This window comes from Trichosurus vulpecula, chromosome 5 (genome assembly GCF_011100635.1).
Source record: "Trichosurus vulpecula isolate mTriVul1 chromosome 5, mTriVul1.pri, whole genome shotgun sequence".
Taxonomy (NCBI): Eukaryota; Metazoa; Chordata; class Mammalia; order Diprotodontia; family Phalangeridae; genus Trichosurus; species Trichosurus vulpecula.
In genome coordinates this window covers 222,731,902-222,759,858 of record NC_050577.1, presented here as the reverse complement: position 1 = coordinate 222,759,858, position 27,957 = coordinate 222,731,902, and the positions used below count along the sequence as shown (strand labels likewise).

Below are 27,957 nucleotides of genomic sequence, written 5' to 3'. Positions count from 1 at the left end.
ACCTTTTTTTTGCAAGTCCCCCACCTCTAGCCTGGGAGGAAAAATTGCCTTGGGGTGGGGAGCTGAGAAAAAGTAAAGCAGGAAGTATTCTGGGAGTATTCTGACAAGAGTTCGCAAAATTGCTTTTCCTTTCCTAGCAACCTCAGTCAAACATTGACCTACCAAGGAATTATAAGTTCACAAATTTAGAGTAGGATGGAGCTTGGGGGGATGAGGGGAGACAACTAGTCCCACCAAGTCATTTTACAAATGAGGAGATGGAGAGGTAAATAGGTGATGATTTAAAAACACCTTTTCTGTCATTCAGAAGCTCTCTGTTATTAAATCAGGAGCCACAGATCTATGTTATTAAGGCCAGATGCATTTTTTATTAATGTTCCCCTAAATAGTTATAGGGCTTATTAAAAATATGTACCCCTCATATGGGGTGAAGGAGAGGAAAATGAATCTTCAGTCTAGAATCTGGGAGATGAGCAGAAGCTGAGTAGATCATTTTATAAATAAATATTTTGTACTGTTGTATTCTGTCAAGATTTTACCCCTATCTGCCTCGCCAGCCTGGAAAGAAGGAAGGAAGGAAGGAAGGAAGGAAGGAAGGAAGGAAGGAAGGAAGGAAGGAAGGAAGGAAGGAAGGAAGGAAGGAAGGAAGGAAGGAAGGAAGGAAGGAAGGAAGGAAGGAAGGAAGGAAGAATCATTTATTGTGTTTACTATGTACCATATATCAGGCACAGTGCTAATCTCTGGGCATATGTATGCATATGTGTGCATGTATGTATACGTATTGTGCATACATACACGAATGTGCTATATATTTGTGTATGCATGACTCTATGCATATAAATGCAGTATGTGTATGGATGCATATATATGCAACTATAAATATATAAATCTACATCTGCATAAACACAATATATACACATACATGCATATACATGTACACATATCACATATAAACATGTGTGTGTATTCATATACATATGTACACAAATATTACTAAATGCATATACTCATGACAATATACAATCACATGTGTACATATACATGCATACACTGAGTCCCTTTTCTCATTATATTCTACTAGAGGAAGTCAAAAAATTCAGAGGAATGGTGACAAAGCTTGTTATTGTCGTTCAGTTGGTTCAGTCATTTCTGATTCTCAGTGATCCCCTTTTGGGGTTTTCTTGCAAAGATACTGGAATAGTTTGCCATTTTCTTCTCCAGCTCATTTTACAGATGAGGAAACTGAGGCAAACAGGATCAAGTTACTTGCCCAGGGTCACACAACTAATAAGTGTCTGAGGCTGAATTTGAACTCAGGGAGATGAATCTTCCTAACTTCAGGCTCTGCACTCTATCCACTATGGCGCCACCTACCTGCCCCAGTGACAAAGGATGAATCTTTAATTCTGGAGAGGTAGAAAGGGACTAGAGGTCATACATCATGGCAAGCAGATGATGAGATGCTCTGGTTAGGCAGCTGGATGGGATGTAAAGTGAAACATAGTCCAATATCTAGAACCAGTCACTAGGTTGTAAGGGCTAAGTGGGATTAGTTTACACATACTATGTCACTAAACAACTGGGTTGACCCTTGGGGCAGGACCTCCAAAGAAGAATGAAAGAACATTCCCAGTAACTGGGACCTGGATCTTGAAAGATACAGTTGAAAACAAAGATAATAATACACACACGCGTACCCATATGTATGTGTATTTGTGTGTATGCCTTATTCCATAATGCTATCCTTCATACACTACGTTCTTGGCAAACTGACTCCCGTCAGAAGGGCCATAACCTCATTTTTGCCAGAAACTGTGCTTTTCTTAGCACAGGCCAAGATTTCAATAGGGTTTTTTGGTGGACAAATCACATTGACGGTTCATACTGAGTTCTCAGTCCGCTAAAACCAAGGGCTCCTGCCCTTCCATGAAATCTCCTACCTGGGTGGATTAGTGGAGGTTGCACTCCACACCTTGGAGATGCTCTTCAACTCTGCTTCTAAGAAACCTGATTTTCCTTCAAGGATGACCTAAGGGACCCCCTTCTCCACCATGAAGTCTTCCCTGAATCACACCCTTTGTCAAAGTTTTTACTGTTCCCTTGTCCCTCTGATAACACTCCGAAAGCACAGAATTTCATCTCTCCTGTGCTACTTCTCACAGACCGAATTGTCAACATTCACTGGATAGTGGATAAAGCAGGGAGTTCCAGAAAAAAACATCTACTTCTGCTTCATTGACTGTATTAAAATCTTTGACTGTGTGGATCACAACAAAATGTGGCAAGTCCTCAAAGAGATGGCAGTACCAGATCATGGCAACTGGTCCCATCAGTTCCTGGCAAACAGAGGGAGAAGAAATAGAAATACATTTCATAATCTTGACCTCAAAGATCACTGAAGAAGGTGACTGCAGCCATGAAATTAAAAGACACTTGTTCCTTGGGAAAAAAGCTATGGCAAATCTGGATAGCAGACTAAAAAGCAGAGACATCGCCTTGCCAACAAAGGTCCATATAGTCAAAGCTACAGTTCTTCCTGTAGCAATGTATGGCTTTGAGGATTGGACTTTAAGGAAAGCTGAGGGCCATTGAATCAATGCTTTTGAATTGTGGTGCTGGTGAAGACTTTTAAGGTTTTAGACAGCAAGGAGATCAGTACTTAAAGAAATTAATTTGTATTCTTCACTGGAAGGTCAAATACTGAAGCTGAAGCTTACTTTGGCCACATAATGAGAAGATGGGACTCAATGGAAAAGTTCCTAATGTTGGAAAAGATTGAAGACAAAAAAAAAGGGGATGGCAGAGAATGAGTTGGACAGATAGTATCATGAAAACAATGAACATCAACTGTATCAGTAATTAAGGTGGGATTTTTTTTACAGTTTTCTCTTTTGGAGCACTTATTTGATCATGTGCCCTTGATGAGTCTGGTCTTTGATTCTTTGATTAAATCAAGCATCTTTGATGACCTGCTTACTTCAAGGGAAAGCCTAGTTTGCAGGGGTTTGAGTTGCACGTTTGTGATGCCAGAAGCTTTTAGGTCACGTGGGTTTGAGTTGCATGTTGCGATGCCCTTTGACCCTGAACAGGATATATAAACTCAGAGGTTGGCATTTTGCCTTTGGGGCTCACTCATGGAAGCATCCATGTCCTTCTTAAAATATAGCACCCAAAATTGAACACAATACTCCAAATGTGGTTAGACCTAGACAGAGAAGAGAAAAACTACCTCCTTATTGCTAGAAACTGTGCCTCCCTTAGTACAGACCAAGATTATATCAGGGTTTTTGTCTGACAAATTACATTAATGATTCCTATTGAGTTTTCTGTCCACTGAGACCACCAGATCATTTCCAGACAAATGTCAGTCTAATCATGCCCATCCTGTATACTAGTAAAGTTGGTATTTCAAATCCAGTATAAGATTCTACTGTTGCATTTTATTTTACTAGATTCATCTCAATACTCCAAACTGTCAAGATATTTTGGATCCTCATTCTATCCTCCAGGGTGTTCCCTCTAACCCCCACCTTTATGTTATCTGGAAATATCATGAGCATGCTTATCTATGCCTTTATCCAAGCCCTTCATTTTTGTTGTTAAGTCATTTTTCAGTCATGTCTGACTCTCCATGATGCCATTTGGGGTTTTCTTGGCAAAGTCACTGGAGTGGTTTGCTATTTCCTTCTCCAGATCATTTTACAGGTGAGGAAACTGAGGCAAAGTTAAGTGACTCGCTCAGAATCACACAGTTAGTGTCTGAGGCCAGATTTGAACTCAGAAAGATGAGTCTTCCTGATGCTAAGCCTAGTATGCCATCCACTGCAACACCTAGCTGCCCAAGGCCTACATGGAGATATTAAATAACAGGCCAAGCACAGAAGCCTGGGTCCCTCCACTACGGACATCTTGCCAAGTTTACACCCAACCCTTAATAGCCATTTTTTTAGTTCAATCAGCTCCAAGTCCATCTAATTGTCCTATCATGTTGCCCAAAGGAATGGTTTGGTTTAGACATAGAATGCCACCATAGCTATCCAGAAAGGCAGATTGGAGAATGACTTTAAATGCCAAGATGAGGAGTTTGTATTTTGCCCTAGAAACAGTAAGAAACTACTGAAGAGCTTCGTAAAAGGTGGCGACATTGTCAATTTTGTGCCTTTGGAGATGGGGGGAGGACTGATTGAAAAGAAGCAGAGAGACCAATTAGGAGGCTATTATAATAATCCCATGGAGGAGGACCTGAATCAGATGGGTTGCTCTGCCAATAGAGAAAAGGGAATACATGTGTGAGCTGTTGCAAGGGTCAAGTCAGTAGGATTTGGCAAGTGATTGGACACAGAGAGAGGGAAGAGTCAAAGATGATGTCAAAGTTATAAAACTGAGTGATAGGAACATAATGTCCTCTATTGCTCTGTGTCTTCTGTGTTAATTGGATAACTGAAAAACCATGATATTCCTGGGGACTATCAGGCTCACACTCTTAAAATTGCTTTGTTCTTCAGGTCAGTCGTTATGGCTGACTGATGTTATCATCTTGCAATATGTAAGAGGTAGTGGGTTGGGTGATTCATCCTTTTCTTCCACCATGAGGCAAGAAACGGCAATATCCTTACACCCTGTACATCGGCATTTCACAGGCTAAAGCTGAAAATCATATTTGTGCTACCTTGTGACTTTCATTTCTCACATCTGAAATTCGCCAGTGATTATGTGAAACATAAATAGGTCATGATAATGCCCAGAGATTGGCGCTTGGCAGGTGTTGCAACCTTGGAAACACACAGAGTGTTTCATAAATAGGAAACTTCTTTCCCACTCATCCAGCTACGGTTGACAACAGCCATGGGAAAACAGAGACTGTGCTCAAAACTGTGCAGACACTATCGAAATGAAGTGGCAGTGCTTCCTGAGAAGTTGTTAAAAATAAATCATGGCTCTCTGTTGGTGTGTTTCTTGGTTGGTCTTGTTGAGAGAATGGAGGGGAAGGGCGATAGCAATCTGGGATTGAATCTCACCTCAGAAACTTATTAGCTATGTGGTCCTGGACAACTTATTTTGCTTGGTGCCTCAGTTTCCTCATCTGTAAAAGGAGGAGGCTGGACTCAATTTCTTCTAAGGTCCCTGCCAGGTTTAAGTATATGATTCTGTGTTAGGGCTTCAATTTCAACTTCCCAGCCAGGAACAGGAGAAGTTATTACCTTTTAATTCTGTTATTGGACACCCTTTGACTATCATATGCTGAATATATGTGAATAGCTCTAGGCAACAGTATGAAGTTGGTTGGGTACCCCCTCCTGCCCAGGGACTCCCACTAAAGTTTTAAAGCTTTAAAACTTGCATATAGTACCCCACACATAGTAGGTGCTTGTTAAGTGTGAATTGATTGGCTGTCTGCTCTTCCCTTTTCAGAAGTGATTTATCCAATCCTGGATTAGTGTTCTTTTCTAATCTACCAAAATGAATCTAAAGTAAATTGCTAGTGAATATTCGTGGATTAATGGGCTAAACCTCTCAGGTAATACATTTGCATTTTAGCAGAGGTCTTCCAATGGTACCATGGTTGGCTACTGGAAAATTTCTCTTACAGAAGATTAAGTGACTAAGTCATTTTGACTATTACAAATATACAAATTAAAAATAAAGGACATATGAAGAAACACTATCTGCATTTAGAGAAAGAACTGATAAATAGAAGTATATACAGAAATAATTTTACATATATACATATATGTGTATATATATCTATATCTATATGTATGTATGTATGTATACATACATATATGTGTGTATGTGTGTACATATATATATGGGTGTGTGTGTGTATGTGTGTGTGTGTGTGTGTGTGTGTCTAATGGTAGCCATTTCTTGGATGGGGTTGGGGAAGGGAAGAAAAGAAAGAAATTTACATAATAGTTTTATTATATATTTAAAAGGAATAACAAGTTGTACATAATAGATTTGCAGTTTCATGTGTAATAATCTTTTTATTATACTGTTATGGACATGTGTATTTTATTCCATAAATCAAAAAATAAATAAATTAGGACTCCAAAAGAGAAAAGAAAAGTTGCTTTATGGAAGGCAAGCTTTACCAATCCCAAATCATGCCACATGGACAGCTGCCCATTCTATCTCCAGTGAGTTGATGTGGGAAATCCTTGTCCTGACTATCCAGGGCCATGTTTAAGGAGATTACCCAGGCTCACATGCCCAAGGTGTTTTTAGTCACTTTTTCCTTCTTGGTCCATCATTCCACTTTGGATACCATCGCCACCACAACAACCACTTCACATCCAAAGGCTGTCTTTTAAATATTCTCTTATATGCATCTTTCCTTAGTTTCTGCATGGATAAAATCAAAAGCAGAGAAATTCCTTTCAATTTGACAAACATTTATTAAAGTGCTTATTATGTGGCTCTTGAAAATAACCTGAATACAGCTTATTTGTACAGAGTTATCTGCGTGTTGTCTCTTCCATTAGAGTGCAGCTTCTCAGGAGGAGGTAACGTCATTTACCTTTCTTTGTAATCCCAAATAGCAGATGCTTAATAAATGTTTATTGACTCACTAACTGGCAGGCACCATACTGGCTACTGGAGATACCTCAAGCCCTCAAGGAACTTACGTTCTACCATAAAAAGAGTGTGAGTGAGTTATTGTTTGTTGTTCATCCTCTGTTCTCAAAGAAGACCATGACATCAAGAAGGTGATGCCATGACTTTCAAGTGAATTGAATTTGAGTGAGGGAGGGTTGTGCAAAGTCACCAGCATCACTTTCTCCTCGGGTGCCATCTGGGTCCAGTGGCCCGACATTGATCAGGACGACTGGAGACGCTCCCAGATAGAAGAAAGATGAAGGAGAAATCAAGAAAGAGAGATGAGTGGAAAGGAAGAGAGAGAAGAAAAGTAAGTAGATAATTGAATCAAAGAGAGAAGTCATTCAACAGTTATCAAAGAAAAGATTTACTTAGTCATAGTAGGAGAAGGAAATTCAGCCAGGGACACTGAGAACACTTCAGGCTGATTCAGCTGAGGTAAGATGATTGGCCTCAGTTTCCCATTTTGATCCCCCCCCCAGAGAAGCATCAGAGCCCCTTCAGCAACTAGTGACTGTTTGTATACAGACAAGGGGGAAGCAATCTTAACAGTCACAGTCCTTCGTCCCTTGAATCAGCCAAAGCTCAATTAATATCTCAGTACCTTTTAAGGAAACCTTAGACTAACTTAGGGCAGCTGGGTGGCTCAGTGGATAGTGCACCAGGCCTAGAGTCAGGAAGACTCATCTTCATGAATTTGAATCTGGGCTCAGATACTACCTGTGTGACTCTGGGCAAGTCACTTAACCTTGTTTGTCTAAGTTTCCTCACCTATAAAATGAGCTGCAGAAGGAAATGGCAAACTCTTCAATATCTCTGCCAAGAAGACCCCAAATGGAATCACGAAGAGTTGGACATGACCAAAACAACTGAACAAATCTAACATACGGAGGGAGGTATCAGATTTTTGCTCCTACCTCAGAAAGCAACATACATATGTAAACACATACAAATATATACCTATATACCCATATAAATGCACAACAGATATTTGTGTACACGTATACATATCTGTGTGCATGTACATGTATGTGTATATATACATGCCTACATACGCGCATACATGTTTTAGCTACAATCTGAAGGAAACTAGGAATTTTAAGGGCTAGAGGTAAAGAACCCATGCAAAGGCATGTAGATAAGAGATTAAATATTATGAGTAAAGGACAGCAATACCAGTTTGACTAGACTATAGCAGGGATGAAGCAAAGTAATGTATGATAAGACTGAAGAGGTAGGTCTACCGTGTGAAGGGCTTTAAATGTCTGTTGCATAAAGTCTCCCAACTACAAGTATTAATGATCGAGAGTTGATAAAATTCTTCTACATGTGGCTCATTGCCAAGTTTAATTGCGTTTTTGGAAATTCTAGCCTACTCTTAGTCTGAGGGTGCCAAGTGACATGTTTCTAGGGCTCTCACATAATTTGATATACTTTTTTTTAAAGAAACTATGAATACCTTTGTATTTCACTGTTACCGCTTTTAAAGACACCTATCTGGAGTAGCACCAGAAATCCATTTCAGGATACAACATTTTCTTGCTTATCTCTCCATGGAAAATAGCATTTTTTAAAGGAAAGAAAATTGCAGTTATAAGATGGTTAAACTCTGATTTCTGCTGAAGCAGCTGTTGATGGAAATGATCCTGGATGCTCCAGGCTGCTCATTCTAACTTTGGAAATTGTTCTACCTGCTGACTTTGAGCTTCTATCTTGACTCGATGGCTGTGGATAATTTGGGCTCCTGGCTATGAAACATGAAGCTGTCTATCTGCATTATTAATGGAGTCTATAGAGGAGGGATGAGCCAACATGGGCTCTGGTTACTTTTGCCAAGGGACCAAAGAGAGAAGCTGTTTCTTGAAATGGAAAAGGGCTCAGGGATGAGCCTGTTTTAAAGGTCGAATGCCAGGTATTGGCAACCCCATAGCCAAAATGGTCTCTCATACCCTGTTTCCTGAATTGGTTGGGGATCGTGACTGAAGAAGAGATGAGGGTGATAGATGCACCAATCAATCAATCAATCGACAAAGCATAATTAAGTGCCTACTACATACCAGGAAGCTCAGCTAGGCAATGAGGGAGTGAAAACAGAAATAGTCTCTGACCTAAGGGAACTTTCATTCTATTATGGGAAACTGCATGTACATGAGCTTAAGCTTATGGAGCCAGGCAGAAGAATGTCGGGTGTCAGGTATAAGGCAGTTTTACTTATACAGACACATTAACTTTTGTGTCATTGCTCTCAGCTTACTCCTTAAGTGTCTCTTTTTCTTTCCCAAGTCCACAAGCATTCTGTAATATGACTTTCTATCTCAGAGATCGCTAATATTGGAGAAATTCTCTCTCTAATCAGTTCTTTGTCCCTACGCTCCTCTTGAGATGAAGAAAATCTCCTCTTCCCTTTTAGGTTGACCCCCTTCTTTTAACTTCATACCACCCACATGGAGGCCTGGTCGCAAATCATTATAAATGACCATGACTTTTTAGGAACAACTTCTAGGGGGCAGCTAGGTGGCTCAGTGAATAGAGCAACAGCCCTGGAGTCAGAAGGACCTCAGTTCAAATCTGGCCTCAGACACTTGGCATTTACTAGCTGTGTGACCTTGGGCAAGTCACTTAAGCCCAATTTCCTTGCCTTCCTCCATCCAAAAAAAAACAGCTTGTAGAATCAGAGAAGTACAAATAATCATTTAAAGAAAGTAATTTTCATTTGCAACACACATTGGGTAAACCTAGCAGAGAGAGTCTTTCCCCCTAATAATTCCTCTCCCCTAACTCTTCATAGAGGAAACAGGAAGTGAATAGTTAGGTAAAGGATGGTAAGTGTTTCCAAAGATGTAGGAAGAAGGGAGATGCTATGGATTCAATTTCAATAGTCTTACCAAATAGTTTCCCAGCTTTCTCTCTCTCTCATCACCTTTTCTTGTTGTTGTTAAGTCATTTTTCAGTCATGTGTGACTCTCTTTGACCCCATTCGGGGTTTTCTTGGTAAAATGGTTTGCCATTTCCTTCTCCAGTTCATTTTACAAATGAGGAAACTGAGGCAAGCAAGGTTAAGTGACTTGCCTATAGGGTCACACAGAGAGTAAGTGTCTGAGGCTAGATTTGAACTCATGAAGATGAGTCTTCCTGACTCTATCCACTGTGCCACCTAGCTGCCCCCTCACAACCTTTACTCACAATCAATCTCTCTACCTGCTTAATTGTATGAGTGGGTTGCAAGATGTCTCAAAGGAAGTCAGGTCAAAAACACCTGGAGCACTATGAGTAATGCATGCATTCTAGCGCCTAACATTGCCAGCTCTACCAAGACTCCATAGCAATATCCCTGCAGGAAGAGTGATATGTATACAAGATACGGAAAAAATAAATATGAGATAATTTGATGGGGGTTGGCGAGTGGGTGGGGTGGGGGAGAGTCGTTAAAAGCTAAGTAAGATCCAGAAGGGTCTCGTGGAGAAGGTGGTGATTGAGCGGAGCTTTGATGGAAAGTAGTGATTCTAAAGAACATTAAATATGGTACCTGGGCAATCAGGTCAGAGTCCTGCCTATGGGCAACATAATATACAGCTCCTCTCCCCTTCATGCAATCCAGTTCAACTCAACCAGGCTCTATGGTAACATATAGAAAGCATTGTTAAGGGCTGGCGATACAGAGAAAAAAGAAATAATAAAACAGCACCAGTTCGTGAAATCTTAGCAGCTGTTGCCCATGTTCACACACCGTTAGCAGCTCCTACTAGGCATCCAGAGCAATGACGCTCTTAACTATTGCTCAGAGCTAATGAGTACGACACAAGATGGAACGTGACAAGGGCAAAGGAGGGGCCCAGACAATATTTCTTTTATTTTAAAGCAGACCTGTGATTTTATGCGTGTAGGTAGCTCTCAATAACTACGCTCTTTTCGCCAATGCAAAATCAGCACCTGCTTCGTAATTTGCAGTCTCCCAAACAGCTGCCTGGGGAAATGAGAGGTTGAGTACCTAGCCCAAGGTCACCCAGCTCATCTATGTCAGAGGCAGAATGTGTCAGAATTCAAGTATTCCTGGCTCAAGACCAGCTACCTCTCTATCACTCCATGCTGGCTTTCTGCAGATGAGGTACTCTCAGAAAAAGATCTGAGCAGGGAGAAATCAATGGGGACACGAGATGCTATATATTTAAGTGTTTTTAGGGGCTCATACACTTCAGAGGATACATTTTTCTATAGGACTATAATACCTGTTGTATTTTTAATTTTTGAAATTTTTTTTCAACTAACAATCATTTATTTTCTTTCCCTCTTAGCATTCTATTATTGAGAAAAATTAAAAACAAAATAAAACCTTTGTAACAAATATACATGGGGAAGAAAAATAAACCCTCACATTGGCCATATCCAAAAGTGCATGCCACTTCTGTGGAACAATCTCCATAATGGTGATCTCACACTCAGATTTGGTTTGCATTTATAGGGTTTATATTTTCACTACTTTCTTCATCTTTAAAATTAGTGAATTAGACTAACTGACCTCTGATGTTACCTTCCAGCTGAACATCAACGGTCTTATAATTCTGTTATCTAAATCTCTGTTTCTCTTCACAAAGCCTGGTTGATATGATTACCTATTCATCTGGAGAAATGGGGGAAAGGCTGTATCATAAAGCACGGGGAGGCAGCAAGCAGCCCAATGGGGTCTTTTGGTCCTGGTTTCTGGGACACAAATGGTGTGGTCCTCCATTTGGGAGTTTATTAGATCAAAATGAATCAATTGTGTGTGTGTTTGATTTTTTTGTTTTGTTTTGTTTTCAAAGTGTACTTTTGAAAAATATGTTTAAAGACTCAGGGATAAGGTACAAAAATATGACTTATTTTTCCTAATATAAAGGGCAAATGTGGTTCAGTGAGAAAGAATTCTGGATTTGGAGTCAGAGAAACTGTGTTCAAATTCTGATTCTATCATTTATGATGTGTGTAAAAGATTGGTAAAAGTTAAGGAAAGTTAGGTTTCCACAGAAGAGTTAATTAAGTTCCACAGAATAATTGTCAGCTGAAACAAAGAAGGAGTAAAGATTAACCAAGATGAGGGTCCCCAGCCAATGGGAACAAAGTTTGCGATTTTGCAGAAACCACAGATTCAGGATGTTATCCAGGATGTGAGGAAAACTGGTCTAAACTGGCCAGGTAATGGTCAGGGTTGAAGAGAAAACTGGGTCAAATGGCTACCATGCATGCTTAACTGGCTAATTGAATATTACCTTACACACCCACAGGGAGTTTTCCGCCATTTTTTAACATGGGACAAATGGTGAGGAGGGGGGAACATACCAAGGAGTTGCGCATGTAAGGAAGACTGTAACCCAGAAGGGAGCAGACCAACCCATTCTCTCAAGGGAGCTACTGAGCTGATGGTGCATCAATCTGTGTCAGTCTAACAGAATAAAGTTGGTCTCACTCCTGTACTCTCCACTCCCCCTTGCTAGAGAAGGGTGGAGTCCATTCCTCAATAATAATAGATTGCCCTTGATACCTGAATTTCAGTGTCAAGAGTATTTCTAACATGTGTGTGACCTTAAGGAAGTCACTAGATCTCAATGGGCCTCCATCTCCTCTGCAAAAATGAGGGAATCAGACTAAATTGGCTCTTAAATATGCTTATAGCCCCTAACTTATAATCCCATGAAGCATATCCTTGAATAGAGGTTGAGATTTCCATAACCCACTGTCTGGAACCCTGACTCCCTGTAGGGAAGAATTGGTCAGAAGGAAAAGTCATTCTGTTGCTTTAAGTCTGGACTCCATATTGAGCAGTGGACTACAGTTGTTTCTTACTCATCCACCAGTAAAGAATTCATCTATTGACTTAAATTCTATTTTTTCTGGTCTTTACTCAGCTCACCTTAGTTTACCATACAACAGCCTAGGGGATGTTGTAGGTTGCAGCTCCTGAAGACTATTCAAGAGATTTGGGTTGCTAAATCATAAAATGAATTAGCTTTACCATTGTCATCAAGATTATTACCATCATCATGCTACTGTCTACTCCCAAAGTTGCCTTTAATATGCTTTTCAATGAGGCTATAGAAGATAAGTTTACCTCCCAATACTTTCAATTAAATTACTCAAAAAAACATCATTTTGTCTACCTGTGGAATAACCTGCCAAAAGCTAACCATAAAAGAGATTAATATCATAGTGACTTGCCTCTGAACTATTTCTATCCATATTCCATTAAAAAGAAGACAAAACAAGAATAATAAAAACAGTAATAATTAATAATAACCACAGTACCAGCAGAGATAATGGTGATAACATCAGCTCCAAAGGAGCTGGTTTAATAGCCAGGATGACCTGGACTCAAGAGTCCTCTCTGTCCAATTTACATTTCTTATGTGGGAGGAATATTTATGGCTCTCCTTTGAGGAAGACTGTCTACTATACTTGAGCAAAAATGAGATATTGCTTCATTTTCCCCTTGTTTGTATGTTCACCTTGGACTTTTTTTAAGCTGAGAAGTCTATCAGTATCAATCAACAAACATTTATTAATCAATTTTTATGTGCCAGGAACCTCCAGATAGAAAGATAAGAATGAAATCATGCCTTCCCTCAAGGAGTTCCACCTACTCCTCTCATTTTGGAAGGATTTGGTTCATTCATTTATTCACTTGATAATAAGTACCTACTACGTGCATACAAGATATACAAACATGCTTACTTTGTACCTACTACGTGCATACAAGATATACAAATGTGCTTACTTTGGCAGGATATATACTAAAATTGGAATGATGCAGAGAAGATTAGTATGGCTCCTGAGCAAGGACGACATTCAGATTTGGGAAGCATTCCAGTAAAAGTAACAAAGATATGTGCAAAATATGTACAAGGTATATGCAAAATAAATAACAAAGTGATTTGAGGAGAAGGAGCTTACTAGCTAGCTAGGGAGTCAGGGAAAGCTTCATGTAGAAGTTGCTATTTAAGCTGAGTTTCAAAGATATCTAGGGATTCTAGAAAGTCAAAATGAAGGGGTACATTCCAGGGAGGGCGAGGCAGGCAGCCACAAAGACAGAAATGGAATATGGAGTGCCATGTGTAAGGAACAACAGGATGACCAATTGGGCTGGACTCTGAAATACAGAATGCATGAAGGGGTCACTCCTAACATGCTAGCTGACTAAGCAGGATATTTCCTCTCAGGTAATAAGTTGTCTTAAGCCATTTAAAAGTTATGTCTGCAAGGGCAGCTAGGTGGCACACTGGATACAGCAACTGCCCTAGAATCAGGAGGACCTGAGTTCAAATCCAGTCTCAGACACATACTAGACTTTGCGTGAATCATTTAACTTCAATTGCCTCCAATTGAGAAAAAAAGTTACATCTGCAGAAGGCCATAGAGTTCTGAACCTCCTACAGGCTACTTTGGATGCTTTAGCATATACAGGAGAATTGGGAGATGTCCAAGCAGCAGTATAAAAGATACGTGGGGACTAGGCAGACCATTTAGGGATGCTAAAAATATACCAAACCTATAAGAAGACCTTTCATGCTTGTACTGTTACCCAAAAACACTGATGCATTAGAATACATGCAATAAGGCTTCACAGGATTTGCCAGAGAAATGCAGCCAGTTCTATAAATGTTGCATGGCTGATTTTTCAAGCATAATTTATTCTTTGCCTGGTCAATGGGGTAGAACACAAAATGGAGTCAAACTATCATGACTACCCTTGCTCCGTTGTTCTCTCATTTGCCACTAAATGGCTTTTGGTGCTCCAATTATGAACGTTTCTAAACAACAATTTCGAATGACATGGTTTGACAATATTGTGATACACAGACAATGATTTTCCTATTTAATATGTTACCGATTTAAATTAAAATTGCCAATTTAATATGTATCCTATGGTGTGTTTTATGAGTTCTTTTTCTATAGTAAGGAAAAAACTATCTAGGAGTGATAAATGTACCCTAATATGTGATTTTTTTAAGCACCAGGACCCCATTCATTAATCTTCTTCCATGGCTGTTATTGGAATATTTGGGGATAGGATGGTTAATTGAAATTCACCAGAAAGAATAACTATAGATCTGATGTGAAGTAATTTTATAGGGCAGAGCATTGTATCCTAGATTTAGAGCTAGAAGGGACCTTTTTGACTATCTAGACTCACCCACCCACCTCATTTTGCAAGGATTCATTAACTTAATTATTTACTCAATAAATAAGCACCTACTATGTATATGGGAGGAAGCAGCTAGATGACTCAATGGATAGAGTGCTGGGGCTGGAGTTAGGAAGACCTGAGTGCAAATCTGGCTTTAGATACTTACCAGTTGTGTAACCCTGGGTAAGTCATTTAACTCAGTTTCCTCATCTGTAAAATGAGAGAGAAGGAAATGGCAAACCACTCCAATATTTTTGTCAAGAAAACCTCATGGAGAGTATGCTCCATGGTATCACAAAGAGTCAGACATGACTGAATGCCTGGACAATAACACATATATAGAAGCTATGGGTGTATAAAATGGGTGTCCTAAATGGGAAGACAGAAAAATACAAGAAAAGTTAAATGATAATATGGGGTGGTATATGGATCAAATGAATGGAATAGTTCAGAAAGGAGAGCTTACTCTTACCTTGGGTAGATAGGGAGGTTTTGTGGAGGATTTGAAGAAAGTGAAGGATTTGAATAGGTAGAGAGAAAGGGGAAGGGCATGTCGGAGGAAGGAAGAAGATGATGGATTGAAGGCGCAAAAATGAAAACACATATGGCGTGTTTGAGGAGAGTGAGGAAATCGACCAGGATGAAAGTGAAGGATCACTTAGGATGAGCAGATGGGTAGGCGAGACAGGACAAAGGTCTATATCCTTCATTAGAAAGTTAAGGAGTTTGCGCTTCACCCTATAAGGAATAGAGGCCACTAAAGGCTTTTACAGAGGGAAGTAATACAATAAAATTCTTTTATTGAGGAACATTTATCTGAATGTGGCATATAGGATACACCAGAAGGGCACAGATTAGAATCACAGAAAGCAGATAAGATATCCTAAAATGATCCCATATGAATCATAAGATCATAGATTTAGAGCTAGAAGAGACTTTGGATTGATAGGGATCCAGATGAGTGTGGTGACAGGTGTGAAAGAAAATAAATGGATGGAAGTGACATTATAAAAAAATAACCAAGAGCATTTCCTAACAGATTGAATATTAGGGCTGAGGAAGGAAGAAAAAAAAAACTTTTAATGACTCATGGGCTTCAGGAACAATAGAGAAAGCACTGAGTTTGAAGTAGACTTGGTTGAAATTCTGGCTTACCACCATTGTGACTTTGAATAAATCACTCTCTCTGACCTTAAGTGTTCTCATTTATAAAAATGAGAGTGGGGGGCAGGGGAGGGTGGGGCAGAGCCAAGATGGCGGCTGGAAAGCAGGAACTTGTGTAAGCTCCCCGCCAGGTCCCTCCAAACACCTATAAAAATGGCTCTGAACAAATTCTAGAACTGCAGAACCCACGAAATAGCAGAGGGAAGCAGGGCTCTAGCCCAGGACAGCCTGGATGGTCGTGGGGTAAGGTCTATTGCATGGAACTGGGAGCCAAGTGGAGCAGAGCCCAGCATGAGCTGCACCTGGACCAACCAGACTGGGAGCCAGGAGGAACAGGCCCTAGCACCCTGAATCAGTGAGCTGTGGCAGTTACCAGACTTCTCAACCCACAAACACCAAAGACAACAGAGAAGGTTAGTGGGAAAAGCTGCTGGAACAGAGTGAAAGGAGCTCTCAGTTTGGCCACCACCCTGGGGGCAGCTGAGATGATGCAGCTCTGAGGCTGTTTACAGAGCTACATTTGCAGTTGCTTCCAGCTCCAGGCCAACCTGGAGGGAGGAATTAAGTGGCAGATCTGAACAGGAGTGCAGAGCCAGCTTAGATCCAAGTCTGGTCCTGGTTGGCGGTTCTTGGGGAAGGGGGAGTGCTGCTGTGGCAGAGCTGGCTGTATAGAAATAGCTCTGAAAACAACAGTGCATCCCCTCAAGCTTGGAACAAAGTACTCTTTACTCTACAAGCAGTCATACCTTGACAAAAAACTCAAGGGTCAAGTACGTTGGCTGGGAACATGGCCAGGCAGCAAAAACAGACTCAGATTCAGTCTTAGACTTTGGAATCTTTCTTTGGTGACAAAGAAGACCAAAACATACAGCCAGAAGAAGTCAACAAAGTCAAACAGCCTACATCAAAAGCCTCCAAGAAAAACTATGGCCTGCTCTCAAGCCATGGAAGAGCTCAAAAAGGATTTGGAAAAGCAAGTTAGAGAAGTAGAGGAAAAATTGGGAAGAGAAATGGGAGTGATGAGAGAAAACCATGAAAAGCAAGTCAATGACTGGCTAAAGGAGACCCAAAAAAATACTGAAGAAAATAACACCTTAAAAAATAGACTAACTCAAATGGCAAAAGAGATCCAAAAAGGCAATATGGAGAAGAATGCCTTGAAAGGCAGAATTAGCCAAATGGAAAAGGAGGTCCAAAAGACCACTGAAGAAAATACTACCTTAAAAATTAGATTGGAGGAAGTGGAAGCTAGTGACTTTATGAGAAATCAAGATATTATAAAACAGAACGAAAGGAATGAAAAAATGTGAAATATTTCATTGGAAAAACCACTGACCTGGAAAATAGATCTGGGAGAGATAATTTAAAAATTACTGGACTACCTGAAAACCATGATCGAAAAAAGAGCCTAGATATCATCTTTCAAGAAACTATCAAGTAGAACTTCCCTGATATTCTAGAGCCAGAGGGTAAAATAGAAATTGAAAGAATCCACCAATTGCCTCCTGAAAAAGATCCCAAAAAGAGAACTCCTAGGAGTATTGTCACCAAATTCCAGAGCTCCAAGATCAAAAAGAAAATACTGCAAGCAGCCAGAAAGAAACAATTTGAGTATTGTGGAAACACAATAAGGATAACACAAGATGTAGCAGCTTCTACCTTAAGGGATCAAAGGGCTTGGAATATGATATTCCAGAGGTCAATGGAGCTAGGATTAAAACCAAGAATCACCTACCCAGAAAAACTGAGTATCATGCTCCAAGGCAAAATATAGACTTTTAATAAAATACAGAACTTTCAAGCTTCCTCAGTGAAAAGACCAGAGCTGAATAGAAAATTTGACTTTCAGACACAAGAATCAAGAGAAGCATGAAAAGGTAAATAAGAAAAAGAGATCATAAAGGACTTACTGAAGTTGAACTGTTTTGTTTACATTCCTATATGGAAAGATGATGTGTATAATTGATGAGACCTCAGTATTAGGGTAGTTGAAGGGAATATACATACACACACACACACATATATGTATATATGTGTATGTATATATATATAGATATATATACATACATAGACAGAGGGCACAGGGTGAGTTGAATATGAAAGGATGATATCTAAAAAAAGAAAATCAAATTAAAGAATGAGAAAGGAATATATTGAGAGAGGGAGAAAGGGAGAGATAGACTGGGGTAAATTATCTTGCATAAGCAGTTCTACAGGAAGGGAAGAGGGGGCAGGTGAGGGGGAATGAATGAATCTTGCTGTCATCAGATTTGACCTGAGGAGGGAATACTATATACATTCAATTGGGTATCTTACCCCACAGGAAAGGAGGAAGGAGATAAAAAAACAGGGGATGATAGAAGGGAGGGCAGATAGGGGGAGGAGGCAATCAAAAACAAACACTTTCAAAAAGGGACAGGGTCAAGGGAGAAAATGGAATAAAGAGGGATAGGATAGGAAGGAGCAAAGTATAGTTAGTCTTTCACAACATGAGTATTGTGGAAGGGTTTTTACATAATGATACACATGTGGCCTAGGCTGGATTGCTTGCCTTCTTAGAGAGGGTGGGTGGGGAGGGAAGAGGGGAGAGAATTTGGAACTCAAAGTTTTAAAAACAGATGTTCAAAAAAAAAAGTTTTTGCATGCAACTGGGTAATCAGATATACAGGCAATGGGGCTATCTTGCTATCTTGCCCTACAAGAAAGTAGGGGAAAAGAGGATGGGGGGAGTGGGGTGACAGAAGGGAGGGCTGACTGGGGAACAGGGCAATTAGAATATATGCCATCTTGGAGTGGGGGGGAGGGTAGAAATGGGGAGAAAATTTGTAATTCAAACTCTTGTGAAAATCAATGCTGAAAACTAAAAATATTAAATAAATTTTAAAAAAATAATAAAAAATAAAAATGAGAGTGGTACGCTAGATCAGAGGTGTGCTGAAGCTCCAGTCAGCTCCTGAGATCTGATTGTTAAATATTCAAGGTGAGCATTTATACTTTAGAAATCAGCAAATGCTACAAATCAGGGCTTGATTTATTTGTTGTTATTGTTGATTTCTAGACTTAAGAATGTGACGGAGAAAATGTCAATAATTTAAATTAAACATAAAAGCGTGTATTGCATGCATTTCTTTTTAGAGAAGCTGTTGTTAAACATTCACCAGCATACCTCTCCTGGGCTAGATGGCTTCTAAGGTGTTTTCTAAGAGTTATTTCAGCATGGAGTTGTTTGGCTGAAGAGGTAAAGTAGCTAGTCCTTTGGTCTGGTCCCTAAGAGGTGATTTTTTTAAAGCACCAGGACCCCATTCATTAAGCTTTTTCCAGAGCTGTTACTGGGCTATCTGAAAGTAGGATGGATAATTGAAATTCACCAAATCCTCCCTTCAGGTGTCCCCATGGATGTAACCTCTCTCCTAGTGACTAACCTCTACTCCTCACCTTAGACTGGAGGATGGGACTCTTGAAACCCACCTAGGACAAGTAATGAAGGAGAGATGGTCCCCAGAGTTGCTGTCTCAGGGAGGTTCTTCCTTCTGCCTTACTAAAACTTCTCCCACCATACTGCTGGTTCATTTTATATCTGTCTTTTTTCCCCACTTTGGAGGACTCATACTAATAGAAATAAAAATCTCTTTGATTCATCTCAAGCCTCGAGTTGGTCATCCCAGCAACTGAAAATGATGACAAAGGCTAACCTTTATATAGTATATTAAGGCTTGCAAAGCACTTGGCATATGTGTTCTTATTACATCTTCCCAACAGTTCTATGAGGTAGGTGCTATTATTTTCCCTATCTTACAGATAAAAAAGGGAGGCAAGTAGTTTACCAAGAGTCACATAGCAAGTCAATGTCTGAGGCTGGCTTTGAACTGAGGTTTTCCCGATAGAAAGTGTGATGCTGTATCCTTATGCTACTTAAAGGCCTATAAAACACAATCTCTCTGTGTGTCCCAGGAAAGCTAGAAACTCCCTCTTAGCTGCTTTTCCAAGAAACCACACACACACACACACACACACACACACACACACACACACTGAATGATACCTTATAAAAATTATTTTCTTTTTTGGAGAATATATAGCAAATACAGAAGAAAACAGACTCTTTAAAGAAATGAGGAATGAGATACGTAAGCTAAGTGCAGGAGTCAAAGCAAGAAAAGAGATGGAGAAGTAAGAATTACATCATATGTTCTTCTTGCCAAGAAGGGAGAGCTACAATCTTTTCCCAGAATCTCACTTCTGATTTTTGGTGGGGTGTGGGGAGAAGGGGCAGAAGGGAGGCGCCATGGTGGCAGTAGGTGGAGGTACTGAATTCCTGTCTTCTCTCATTCTACCTTCTGTTATCTTCTATGAGTCCAAAGGATGTGTCAGGGACTAGCAGCAGCACCCCCTTCCTCTATGCATTGTCCTTGCTAGAATGTCTTTTTGTTGGGGTGACATTGAGATCCAATTACCATTCCTCAGTGTGCTTTATTCTTCCTTAGGGAGAATAGTTGCCAAACTCTCCCTCTCCCTCTCTCTTCCTCTCTCTCCCCCACCTTCCTCTCTCTCTCTCTCTCTCTCTCTCTCTCTCTCTCTCTCTCTCTCTCTCTCTCTCATCTCTCTCCCTCCCTCCTCTCCCCCTCCTCTCCTCCTCATCTCTCTTCCTCTCTCTCTCTCTCTCTCTCTCTCTCTCTCTCAACTCTCCAAGGCTCAAGTAATTAACCATCAATGAGCCTCAGTTGCAGTGTGATAATATGTTCCCATGATCCCAAGAATGTGTGATTGGAAAATTGATAAGGTTGACAAACAAAAAAGACCAGAGGGAACACTGGTTTAGGGTTGAGGAGAGATTTTGATAATAGTTTTAGGCATGGAATGACAGAATCTTGGAACTGAAAGCTTCTTTAAAGACAACGCAGTTCAACCTCATCCCAATACAATAATCTTATCTTCAATATTTCAGAAAAGTGACCAACCCTCTTCCATGACAAGGCACTCATTACCTCTAAAGGCAGCTCATTCCATTTTGGACAATTCTCATTGTTAGTGTCATCTTTCTAATATTAAGTCAAAATCTGCCTTTGTCTAATTCCCTTTCAAATATCTAGTTCTTGAGAAAAAGGAGGGGGGAAACCCTTCATGTGGCATATTTCCAATTCTCTCAATGACCTAGTTACCCTCTGTTTTGTCAATGCTGTTAGATGTTATCACAGGGCACTCAAATGGAAAATTTTAGTAGACAGTTGGAAATATGAGCCAAGGTCATGCCAGGGTAGAAGGTTCTGGAGTCATGTGTGTAGTGGTTTTGCATTCCTGTGGATAGATGGAGAGATTGGACTTGTCTGCTCTTTTTTAAGGATGGCAAACATCATAGCCTGATGATGTCTATTGCCTTAGATATTCTGTTGATCTAAAATGGCCAGCAACAGGGTAGACATAATGCTGAAAATTGGTAGCCTCTAGTCCATTGTGATTGTCCTCTAGATAACTGGGAAGTACAAAAATGCAACTGATTGCCAAGTAGATTAAGTCCTCAGTAATGAGACCCTACATGGCTATGAAAACTAAGTTGATTTTATTATACGTTGCCTCAACTTTTCAGAATAGAAGAAAGAAGAGAGCATGGGCAAGTGTGAGAAGAGTAGAGAAAGGGAACAGAAGGAAGAGAGTAAGGAAAACTAGGAAGAAAAGGAGAAAGGAAAAGGACATGGGAAGAGGTAGAAGGAGAAAAGGAAAGGGGATAGGGAAAAGAGAGAAGAAAGGACAAGTGGAAAAGAAAGGAGTAAGTAGATATGACAAAAATGGTGAAATTGGCTTGCAGCCTGATTTCAGGAAAGAAATAGTTTTCCCTATTAAATTTTCTATTTACTGATTTACTACTAAGTCAGTTTTTCCACTTTTCCATAGTGAAGCCCCTTGTGAAAATGTGTAACTGAACCATGCATTAACTATTCTACTTGACAAAGTTCAAATCACCAGAAATATGTGCTTGTTTATGGTAATACAGCTCTGATCTCTAACGTTTTCTTAGATAAAATAGTCATCATCCCCCTTCCCCCCATCACTCTCCTACTTGTACTCATTTAAGGCCATTCATTGTTGTTCCTCTCTAAAATATAAGCATCTTAATATTCCATAATTGAGATCTTTTCTTTCTACTTCTTACAGTTGTCTTATTTCCAGAGAATTAGATTCTATCTGTCAGCAGAAACTATCTATTGAACATTCACAAGGCACATATAAATGTGCTACTTGTTTAGGATACATCCTCAAGAACAAATATAAACTTGGCCTTCAAGGAATTTATAAGATTTCATGACCTAAAAAAAATGCATGAATAAGCTTAGTGTATTTGGGCTACGCTACTCATAGAGTGCTCTTAAAACTGAATCATCATTCTGTTACACTCTTTTGCCCTACTGTAACTCAGTACTGAAATATTCATGGCAAAGACTTGAGAACTCTGATCAAGATAGTGACCAACCATGATTCCAGGGACTTGTGACAAAGCACATTTCCCATGTCCTGCCAGAGAGATAAAAGACTTAAAATATAGGAGACAGACATTTGTGGACTTGAATGACTAGTGGGAGGGATTTCTTTTATTGGACTATGCATATTTATTATAAAGGTATTCTTTGTTTTTCATTGTTCTTATTGAATTGTCATCATTATTGCTGGTATTCAGTGACTGGGGGATGCGAGACGGAGAGATAACTAATATTTATATAAAAAACAAAATATTATACTATGTTATAGAAATGCTTATATCCCATAAATTAAAAATAAACTTAATAAATAATATCACCATTTTAAAAATAAATAAATTTTTAAAAGAACAAAAATTAAAAAAAAACTTGAGGGAAAAAGAAAAATTTATAGAATTTTGGAGGTAGGAAAAGGACTCATGTCACCCATCAGATTAATATAATCTATTCCATTCTGTTAAACATTTATTAAAAGTCCATTATATTCAAGGTTAGCAAACCTTGGTTAGTGTTTGGAAACACTATGGTTAGTGTCTGGAAAAGAGCAACAAAAATGAAGTAGTCCCACCCTTATGGAGCTTTCATTCTTCTGAGGAGTACACAAATAAAAAGAAATATACCAAGTATATGAAATATCACAAAGTAACTTCAAGAAGTCAGGATAAAGGATAATAGCTTGAGGGGATGGTAGAGTTGAACTTTTTTTAAGGATGAAAGATACATGGACATATCTGTAAGCGATAGGAAGGAGCCTATGAATAAGAGAAATGGAAGATTAGAAAGAAAATGAGGAAATGATTGATGGCATAAACTCCAAGAAAAGACAGAGGGAACTGTACATGTAACATAATTGACCTTAACAAGAAGAAGGGCAATCTCTGTCCTCATAGTCTAGAGCAAAGGAAGAGATAATAGGATATGATGTCAATGAGTTTTGAAGTATAAAAATGAGGTGAAGAGATAGGTTATAATCTTTTTAAGGATAAAAAGTAAGAGGAGAGACCCTCTGCTGAAATGGAAAGGGAAGGGTAGTGTAGGTGACTTAAGGAGAGAAGGACTTTGAAAAGGAAATAGTCACTGTGAAGAATTTCACAGAGTGTCAATCAGAAAAGAGAAGAGAAAGCATGGCTTTTCAGTCTAATTTAGACTTCACAGATTTATAGCCTGTTGGCATGGCCACATCTTTTCACATCAAAAGGAAATAAGAGTCCTTTGTGTTTCACATACTGTCCTTAATGTTGTGGATGCCACATAAAGCTTAAAGAATGGATGATAAATGATGATTTACTACTGATGCAATACAACAAGTGGTTATTAAATATAATTTAATAGTATATGCAAATAAAGTGCATTTTGCCAGGTGCCAACATGCAATGCTTATCTAGGATACACATCTTGCCCTCAGGGACCTTACAGCTCTTGTATGGGGTATCAGACAACACAGTGATAAGAGTGATAAAATGATCACCGAGACACCAAGATATCCTAAGAAGGCTAGTTTGTATAGAAGGAACCACAAGGTGTAGTTTGTGAAATGGTAAATACCCTGATTCAGACTTTTGTGTATTCTCTGCCATCCACTGATTTTAAAGTATCCTTTATAGTGGGGCAGCTGGATGGAACCATAGTTCACAGAGTGCCAGGCCTGGAGTCAATCAGGAAGACTCTTCTTCCTGAGTTCAAAGCTGGCCTCAGACACTTCCTAGCTGTGTAACCCTGGTGTATCTGTAAGGCAAGTGTCACAATATCAATGGTGACCATGAATATGCCTCTATAGTTCTGTATCACAGAATATAAGAGACTCTCCATATAGAAGGCAGAAGAAGTAAAACATTTATTCAGACACCAGAGGACCAAATCCCAAGACAAATAACTCCAATTCAAAATAGCCCCAATTATATCCCCAAACCAGTAAGTCCACTTCATCATAATAGTGAGGAAATTAAAATACAATATCGAAGCAGGGAGCCAAGTCATCTGGTGACCTTCCCCTCTGCTGGTGCCTTCTCGTAAACACTCACTCACAAATCCTAGTTGTCTGCTTGTCTGCATCCTCTCTTCCCAAAGTCCTGAGAGCTTGCAATTCTGAGAGCCCTTGCAGTTCTGAGTTCTTAACGGCTACCCTCAAAGTATATATACCCTTTTTAGGGCCTGAGGGCTTCACACCTTTGGTGACCTAGTTAGCAAAAGGGTGTGGGCCTTCCTACAAACAAGCTTCCCCTAATCAAGCTTCCCTAAACTAGTTCCACCTGAGGCCTATTAAGGGGATTGATGGTCTGGCAAGATCTTTAATCTTTAAAACCACATCTGGGCAAGTCACTTAATCCAGTTTGCCTCAGTTTCCACATCTGTAAAATGATCTGGAGAAGGAAATGGTAAAAAAAAAAAAAAAAACCCTCCTGGTACTTTGCTGAGAAAACTCTGAATGAGGTCACAAAGAATTGGACATGGATGAAAAGTCAGTGAACAACAATCCTTTATAGTATCCCATTACATAATTCATAAAGAAACTGTGGTAGGAATATTTATGGCTATGCTTCAAGGAAGAATGTATAGAATGGGAAAGCAAATTAGAAATTTACTTCATTTTTCCAACATTAGAAAAATCACTTTTTTCTCAACCTAAGGAGTCTCTCAGATAAGATGAAGATACTAATCCATTTTATTCTTCAAGTGCCTACCATAACATTTGTTTATCCCCAGCATCTTTGGGATCCCCAAATCAGAAAACTACAAGATCTCCAGTTTGGAGGGAACCTTGTTCATTTAGTTCAACCCACACCCAAATAAGAATTCCCTCTATGATGTCCCTGAAAAATGCTCATTTAGTGGACACTGGAAGAATTCTAGGGAGAGGGAGCTACCTGTACATAGATGCAACCCACAACACTTCAGGGATCCTCTAATTGTTAGGAATCTATTCCTTAATGCCAGCAGAAATCTTTCTCTCTGAAACTTCCAACCATTGTTCCTAGGGGCCACCTCCAGTCATTCTGATCAATATGTGGCCACTGGACCCAGATGGCTCTGGAAGAGAAAGCAAGGCTGGTGACTTTGCACAGCCCTCCCTCACTTAAATCCAATGTACTTGGAAGTCATGGCATCACTTCCCTGAGGTCCTGGTTCTCTTCCGGAACAAAGGAGAGACAACAACAACTATTATTCCTAGTTCTGCCTTTTGAGGACAAACAAAACAAATCTAATCTCTCTGTCACGTGACAATTCTTCAAATACTTAAATATATCACCACCCTCCTCCCAATAGTCCCTGCCTCCCACCACTAATACTGAATATCTATAATTTCTTTAACCAGTCTTCAAGTCTGCATTCACTTCATGGGCCACCATCATCTGGACAAATCTTGGCTTATCAAATAATTTTGCTCTTCCCTGTTATTCCTATAAAACAACCAATACGAATTGACTATATGCTGTATACTATGCTTAGCATTGGGGATACAAAGAAGATCAACAATCCTTGCCCTCATAAAGTTCATATTTTAGCTAAAAACACTAAATTTATATATATAAATACGAAATTATTACAAAGTTACAAAGAGGAATTGGCGGATAGGGTCAGTAACATTTGGGGGAATCAAGAAAGGTGGTGTTTAGACAGGGCTTTGAAGGAAACTAGAGAATCTAAGAGGTAAAAAGTAGAAAGGGAATGCATTCCAGGCATAGGAAATAGCCTGGGAAAAGGTATGGAGGTGGGAGATGCATTGTCATGCATTAGAAATGGCAAAAAAAAGACAGTCTGATTGGATCAAGGAGTGATCCAAGGAGAAGGAAAGTTATGCATAATAAGCCTGGAAAGGAGGGTTGCAGCCAGGTTGTGAAGGGTTTCTAATGCTAAACAGAGGGGTTTGTATTTGAGGTAATCAGACATCAGATGGTGCTCTGCCTCTAAAACCCCAGCACCCTTGACTTCCATAGACTCCTAGTCTATGATCTTTTCCAAGTCATGCCTTCATCTTTATCTACTGTCAGACAGCTCTTTTTTTTTTTTGAAGTTTTGTGTGTTTATGTGTTTCTCTAGGTGGTATTTCCCTTGTGTATCCCTCAGGGATGGGCGAGGATGATAAATCTGCTCTTCGTTAAGAGTCACCCGTAATCAGTTTACTGAGATCTGGCTACAGAGATGAGGCTGCAGATGGGGCTATCTTTACTGGAGGCTCCATTATCGTCAGGAACATCTTCTGCTTTCTGTTGGGGCCAGCTTCACTTCCTCCTCTTAATCAGTCATATGTTTCAGCTTGTTTCTGGTTCCCCCAACCAACAAAGGCAGTGACATCACCACCACCTCCCCTCTGTTTCAGAGAGTCAAAGATTGTTTTTCCCCGCTGTGTTTCATTTCCTTAACCATGTCTCTCAGTGTGACCTCTTCCTTTCAATATCCCCTTTTCTCTACTTCAAAACAACTAGGCTTTAAAAAAATAATAACCTTCAACCTCTTTTCAGAAACTCTCTCCTCTTGGGTCCTGCCCAGCTCTACTTTCTACTCTTTCAACTATTTAGGCAGTTCTGATCCTACTGTTTTAGGTTTTACTCTCTTCTTCATACATGACACTGCATGGGATTACACTGGCTGTCCCCCATGCCTGGAATACTCTCCTTCATGATCACCTACATCCATACATACATACATACATACATGCATACACGCATACATACATACATGTATGTATGTGTGTATACAGACACATTTACAAGTTATAAGGTATATATGCCCACATGTATGTATATATGTATGTGTGTATATATATATATATATATATACACATACATAGCTATATATGCACACATTCTGCCAATTGAATGTAAGCTCCCCTGAGGACAAGAAGTGCTTCATTTTTGTCTTTGTATCCCCTTGCTCTAGAAAAGTGGTAGCACATAATAGGTACTTAATAAATGTTTGTTGATTGATCAAGTGATTCCCATTCTGACCACTTCCAATACTTGGGTTGGTTTAATTTTCCTTGTCCATTTTGCAAAAGAACAGGGTTCATGCAACTAGAAGCAAGAGAATTATAGCTGGAACAGACTCTTATAATGTAACATTTCAGGTTTGAGGAAAGCCCAGAGAGGTTAAGTAAGATTACATAGGCAGTAGGTCAAGAGATCACAGAATCATAGATTTAAACTAGAGCTTAAAGGGACCTTAGAGGCCGTATAGTCCAACTTCTCCATTTTATAGATAAGGGAAATGAAGCTAAATGACTGCATAAGGTCATACACCTAATAAATGTCAAATATCAAGAGAGGAATTTGTCTTCTTGATTGTTAGCCAGGCACTCTGTCTACTACATCTCTATAATTGTTACCAATACAACTTATATGCAGATTGGCATAGATACACATATGTGTAAATATTATTGTTGATCTGCATTGATTGAAGGAATTTTTCTCACCAGGAGCTCCTTTTATCAGAGCTCAAACTGGCCACCCACAAGTCACATGCTGCCCACACAAAAGCTCTCAAGTAAGGCTGAAACCAAATTAAATGTAATTAGGAAATGTTTTAAAAAAATAAATAAAAATATAATATGATATAGATAATATTAATTTG

General features: G+C 39.5%; 1 non-coding gene across 1 annotated transcript; it reads left to right on the top strand.

Moving 5' to 3' along the window:
- Window positions 1-13,341: 13,341 nt before the first annotated feature.
- Window positions 13,342-13,444, top strand: LOC118852546. The gene has a single exon (XR_005010614.1). It is a non-coding gene; the product is annotated as a U6 spliceosomal RNA (small nuclear RNA).
- The last annotated feature ends 14,513 nt before the right edge of the window (window positions 13,445-27,957 follow it).